Genomic DNA, 6,597 nt, shown 5'->3' with positions numbered 1-6,597 from the left:
TTGACCTCCTGTAGATCAACATCATCAAAATCGAAGGTGGGAGCAGAGCTAACTTTGATTTCGGTTCCTGCATCTTGAGAGTCTATGGCAGTTAGAGATGGAGGGGGCTTTGAAGGAGTCTGATCAGCAGTCACTTCTTGAGCCTTGCGGAGAGCATCAGCCATGTTATCCATCAGAGCATGGACCTTGCAGAAAGTAGCTATGGTATTGGCATTGTTGATTACGTCTGCCCAATACTTAGCTACGGATTGGATCTCTTGTTGTTTCTGATGAAGCTGCTTTGTTTGTCTTGCCTTTCTTGCTTGGAATGCCCTACGGAAAGCGGCATATTTCTTGGCTTCGAATTCATTGGATGGTTGATACTTACTCCATGATTCATTCAGATCTATATCGTCAATTCCTTGGTATCGCACCGAGGTGTCCCTCGGGTTCACTGATCCTTGCACATTTGTGCTCACCGTGCCTAAACCACCTGTTACTGATGTAAGCAGAGTAGGATTTCCTGAGCTTCCTTGGTCTCCTTAACCTAAAGCCAAGTCTGGCCTCGGCTCAGTTCTGGCAAAGGCTGAAGAGTCGCCTTGCGGTTGGAATGGTGTTTGTAGTGTTTGGGTAACAGACAAAAGAATGGAGCGCAACTCCTATAGGGAAAAGAAATGAAGACGGGAACCCCTGGAGACCTTAGGGCGGGAGCTAGATCCATCCTCTTGGGATTGAACTAGGGGGAGTCACCACATTGTGGTGAATCAGACGCACTACTTGCTCCTGAGTGGTATAGGATGGTTGATTCGAATGGGTGTGAGGCCACCCCAAGGACTACCGGAGCCTTTTGAGAGGCTGAGGTATCAATCCGGTCACACATTTGGCTTGTGGAATCAGTTTTTCTTTTCTTCAGGATTGCTATGGGTTGATCATCCTCATCAGAATCACTACTAGAGGGAGATTGATGTTTGCTTGGTTCAACTTGTATTATCACAGGTGGGGTGATTTTCCTTTTCTTTGAGGGATTAGTTTGTTTGGAAGCATCCTTTTTGGGAGTTCCTTGTTTCTTGGTGTTGTAGGGGGCTTGATGAGCAGAGACTAGATGTTTGTGTCTTTGGGATAATGATAGGTTGGAAAGAGTTGTGGAAGATGGGACTGCGGTACTACTTGGGGCAATGATTGCGGATGGGGTTTGAAGAGGCGGGGTAGGAAGGTGTGGGGCAATACCTTCCTTAGCCTCAATATGATCTGAGACATCAGCAGTCTCAAGACCGAGAGTAGAAAGAATGTAGGTTGGTAGTCTTCTAATTGGTCCAAAAACAGACTGATCAGATGAGGGATTGTACCTTTTGAGATCCTTGGTGACAAAGAGGTTGATGTCGTTGCCCATGCTAATTCCTGCATCCGCTTGGAGGTCTGAGATGCATAAGGACCAGAACCATGCAAATGTGAGTTCGGTAGGGTTCTCTTTTGGGCTTTCTTTTGGAATGTATTGCAGGAAATCATCCCATAGTATCTGATCGTAGTTGACGTCATGTCCTGTGAAGATGCTCCATACGAGTTCTAGGAGCTTGAGACCCATGTTATCTGTGCCTTCAGTTCTGCTGGATAGACTACGGATAACAAAATGACAAACAAATTGCCAGACCGCAGGCAGTTGGTTTTTCTTGAATTCCCCAATGCCTTTGATTTTCTTCTGATATCCCATCTGGTAAAGCGCAGAAAGGATGTCCGCCATGGATGGAGTAAAAATCTTGATGGAGGGATGAACAAGAAGGTTAATGGCAGTAAGAAACTTTTCTTTCGTCAAAATGACCAAAGAATTGTTAATTAGGTTTAAATGTACTTCTTGAGGATTCTCAAGTGGTTAATACGCTGAGAAGGCACACTTGAATAGGGTTGAAAGAGTAACAACGTCTGTCAAAGAATCAAACGGTCCAAATAGAGGGTGATTTGTCAGAAAATTGATCATCAAATTTGTGGGAGCATTGTAGAATGAATGCTCTTCGAACACAGCTCTGAAGTTGCTAGAGGCAATCGTAGCAGAAGGATGCCTTGAGGCAGAGTCTGAACCAGTAGGGTTCACTGATCCATATGCCTCGGAGGGTTTCTTGGATACACCGGATTTCACCATTGTAGGATCTTGAAGAAAGCTTTGAAAGAGAAGGAAAAACAGAGTGCAAGATGAAGGTTCAAGTTTAGAGAGCGTAAAGTTTTCTTTGGGAAGAAGAAAGGGGTTTATAGTGGCTTATGGGAGCGGGAAACGATTTTACCCTAAGTGAATTTGGGTAAAAAGTTTGGGTGTTTATTTCGAATTAAGACCGTTAATCTCAGCCACAGATTAAGAAAAGGATTAAATATGTATTTTGAGATTTACCAAAAAGAGGTTTGCATTTAATGAAATGTCAGGTTTATGACCACGTCCAAAGAACGTGTGGTGAGGGTGAGAGTAATCCGTTAGGTAAAGGGAAGTTGTAACAGATTTGATGTTTTAGGGTAATAGGAAGAGACAAATTAAATGGATTTGGTTTTTAGAAAATCTTTCTTTTTGTCATCATACCTAAAATAGGTCTGACACGAGGTTTATTCAAAAAGGATGAGACAGATACACAAAGAATGTTTTTTTTTCTTTAATGTTTTCTCTATTTAATGAAGGATCATTAAATAGTACACCATGTTTTTTTGTTTTTTTAAATAATGTAACAGTCTGAAAATCAATTATAGTGACTGCGGATTGAAACTTCATTGCGGATGGATCATATGTCGTCGAATGGATGACTGCGGTAGAAAAACTGAGACGAGCACTTGAACAAAGATTAGTAATAACAAACAGTAAGGACCATTGAAGTATAAGGATGCTATATGTTGCGGTACATAGGATATATCAAAACCATCTAACATAAATAACTTCAACTAGGACCGCAGCGGAGACCAATGATGGTCTGCGGTACCTATTAATTCAAAAAGAATTGTGGTTCTAGATTCATCATTCCTAACATTTGTAAGAAAGTGTTGAGTTTTGTAGAGTCAAGTGCCTTTATGAATAAATCAGCAGTCTCTTCATGAGTATGGACAAAAATTAGTTCAATGTTACCTTTCAGGATGTGGTCTTTAATGAAGTGATACCGTAGCTCAATATGCTTGGTCTTGGAGTGTTGAATAGGATTGTGTGAAATTTCTATAGCACTTTTAGAGTCACAATAGATTGGTACCCGCAACATTCTGTATCTGTAGTCTAGTAGTTGTGTTTTCATCTATAAGACTTGAGAACAACATTTGGCTGCGGCCACATATTCAGCTTTTGCGGTAGACAATGATACACAATTTTGTTTCCTTGAGGACCAGCTGACTAGTCTTCCACCCAAAAACTGACATCCACTTGAGGTGATTTTGCGATCAAGTTTGCATCCGGCATGATCCGCATTTGTTAATGCTTGAAGACTGAAATCATTTCCTACGGGATACCATAATCCAAGAGTTTTGCTGCCCTTTAAGTATCATAACAGTGTAAAGTAGTAAACAAGCAACAACATCATCCATTGCATTAAAAGTAAAGTTTTAATACATGTGTGTTCTTTCATAATGTACAACAATAAAATGAATAATCAAAATAAGACGAGTCTTGTCTGTGCTCCGTCTTCTCAAAACCTGGGCATCGTACCTGTCTAACCGGTGACCTGAGAATACAAGTTATTTTGAAAGCGAGTATCAGGCTAAAGCTGGTGAATTCATAAGTATTTAAGTGTTATTGTCTTGTTTTGGAAAGCTGTTATGAATGCCATGTAAATCTTTAAATGAAACAGTTGATATAAGTATGAAAAACCCTAGAAAATCACATATTTCCTACTAGTATGAAATGTAGTCTTCTACCAAGACCCGAATGTTTTGTTATGACAATGTAGTCTTCTACCAAGACCCGAATGTTTTGTTACGATAATGATAGTTTTTCCTTCTTTTTAACTATTACAAACAGTACTTAGTCTAACTCATCGTTTATGTGAATGTATCACAAAATAGAGTAAATAGGAAAAGAATATAATAGTCTTCTACCAAGACCCGAATGTTTTGTTATGATAATGTAGTCTTCTACCAAGACCCGAATGTTTTGTTATGATAATGATAGTTTTTCCTTCTTTTTGACTATTACAAATAGTACTTAGCCTAACTCATCGTTTATGTGAATGTATCACAAAATAAAGTAAATAGGAAAAATATAATCATGTAAGTGTTATCCTTTTGTATTAGGATTAACACGCCATCGTGATTTGCGAAATGTATAACCTTTGAACATCCGTAGATTGTTCAATTATCCTCTATAGCTACATCAGGGGGGGGGGGGAGGGTTAGTCCCGTAATCGATTTTCCTAATATAAGTATTAACCGGAGGCATCCGTAGATGTTCATCAACCTCTGTAGCGAACAGTAGGCCCGAGGAATGGTTAGTCCCGTAATTGTACTCTAATATAAGTAATAACCATAGGCATCTGTAGATGTTCATCAACCACTGGTGCTAACAGCTGGGCTTCGGAATGGTTAGTCTCGTCTAGATATCCCGTTGAACTGGGATAGGCAGGATAATTTACACAGAAGGTACTAATAAATCATCCTAATGAATCGAGGTACAAGTATCCATGTAAATGTATACAGGAAAATGTATCTACGTAAAGGTACTCATGTAATGTATTCATGTAAGGTACTCATGTAATGTATTCATGTAAGGTTCTCATGTAATGTATTCATGTAAGGTTCTCATGTAATGTATTCATGTAAGGTACTCATGTAATGTATTCATGTAAGGTTCTCATGTAATGTACAGTGTAGACTCATGAATGAACTGACTCTGATGTAATTCCTTGTAATAGGAATAATGTTATGTATCTCCTAACTATCCCTATAATAGTTAACTGGAAGGTAATTGATTGTCCAAACAGGTTTATACACCCTTGCTACACAAGAGTGTGGGAAACTGAATGAAGGATGAAAACTATAACATCAATACATATAAAAGAACATAAGTGTATAGATATAGTTTTGTTCAAGAAGGTAAAAATGGTTTTGTAAGACATATAAGAGTTTTGAACAATAATTAACAATGACTAGATGTCATTTTAATAAACATTTCAAACGTAATACTTTTGCTATCAAGGTAATTTTAAGATATAAAACCATTTCATGCATCACATATTATAGTATGTGAAATCTGCTGAATGAAAACACAGTTATAAATACATATGATTGATTTAATAACATGTTGTTTTCTACTTGTATCCCCCCCCCCCATTTAAAGTATTTAAAATCATTTAAAACATTGATTAAGGGGTATGAACTCACCTGTTGTGAGTGGTTTTAATGGGTATGCGTGTAGGGATGAGAAGTTCCACGAATGAAGTCCCGAGAAACAATAAGTCCTAAATGACATATAAGGACACATATTGACATGAATATAGTGTTTATAACATCTATATGAAAGGAAATACTTTATGGGACTAGGAAACACCTTGACCAAGTGTTGGAATCACATGTGATTCAACATAGGAAGGTATAAAGGCACTCACATGAGTTTACTACCATGAGTTCACGGCCCAAGGGAGTTTATGGCCGTAAACTCATGGCTACTCATGTGGGAATGCAAGTTTGAAGGCTAGGATATGATTTAGGGACATTAGCTCCAACCTAGGATGAAGAAAAACCCACTTTCCTTGGAGTTTTAAGGAGTTCACGGCCCTAATGAGTTTACTGCCGTAAACTCATGGCCATTTATGTTTATGAGGGTCCTAAAGGTCGTAAGGAAGCATCCTAATTTCAAGCCTAAGCCTTAGGAAGTGTTTGTGGCATCAAAACACCCCTAACTTGATTTTATGGCCCATGGACCATTTGGTCATGTGTTTGCGGCCGTAAACACTCATGGGTGTTGGTATTTTCATTGTTTTGGGTCCTAGACACATCAAGGTAAAGTGCTATGTTTGTCTGTTGGCTTAATGAAGGTATTTAGGGCATTTTGGCAACCTAAAATGGAGTTCATGGCCCAAGAACATCCTTGGCCGTGAACTCACTTTCAACCCTTGATTCTTAGTGTTTTGGATGTCTAAACATGCCATGGGTAGTCTCTAGGTTCAGTTCCAAAGTTTCGAGGACATTGGGCACACTTTTGGCCCTAAATTTAGTGTTCACGGTCCAAGAAGATCTTGGGCCGTGAACACCATTTCCTTGGTGTTTTGAGGTTGTTTTCTATCCCTAAACTCATTAGTGTACAAGTCCAAACTAGTTTCATGGCTTAAGGAAGGACTAGGCACCATTTGGTCCTTATAAAAGAGTTTACTCTCCAAGTGTTCTTGGGCGGTAAACTCTCAAATATTGCGGTTTTGATCTGATTTTGATGTTATTAGGCACAATCTAAGCTATATAATACAACTAGATAGAAGTACTCACGATTTGGGATGAAAACCCGAAGATCCGTGAGAGAGAATTTGGTTTTTCTCTAGTTGGAAATGTAACTAATGAATGAATATGGTTCAGATTTCTATATATAGTCCTGGGATTTTTGGCAGAAAATATTTTATTCCCGAAATGAACTCTAATATCATAGAGTTTTGGAATAACAATGTTGCACAAAACCCT

Source organism: Lactuca sativa, chromosome 8, assembly GCF_002870075.4.
Source record: "Lactuca sativa cultivar Salinas chromosome 8, Lsat_Salinas_v11, whole genome shotgun sequence".
Lineage (NCBI taxonomy): Eukaryota > Viridiplantae > Streptophyta > Magnoliopsida > Asterales > Asteraceae > Lactuca > Lactuca sativa.
Note: the sequence above shows the minus strand (reverse complement) of the source record.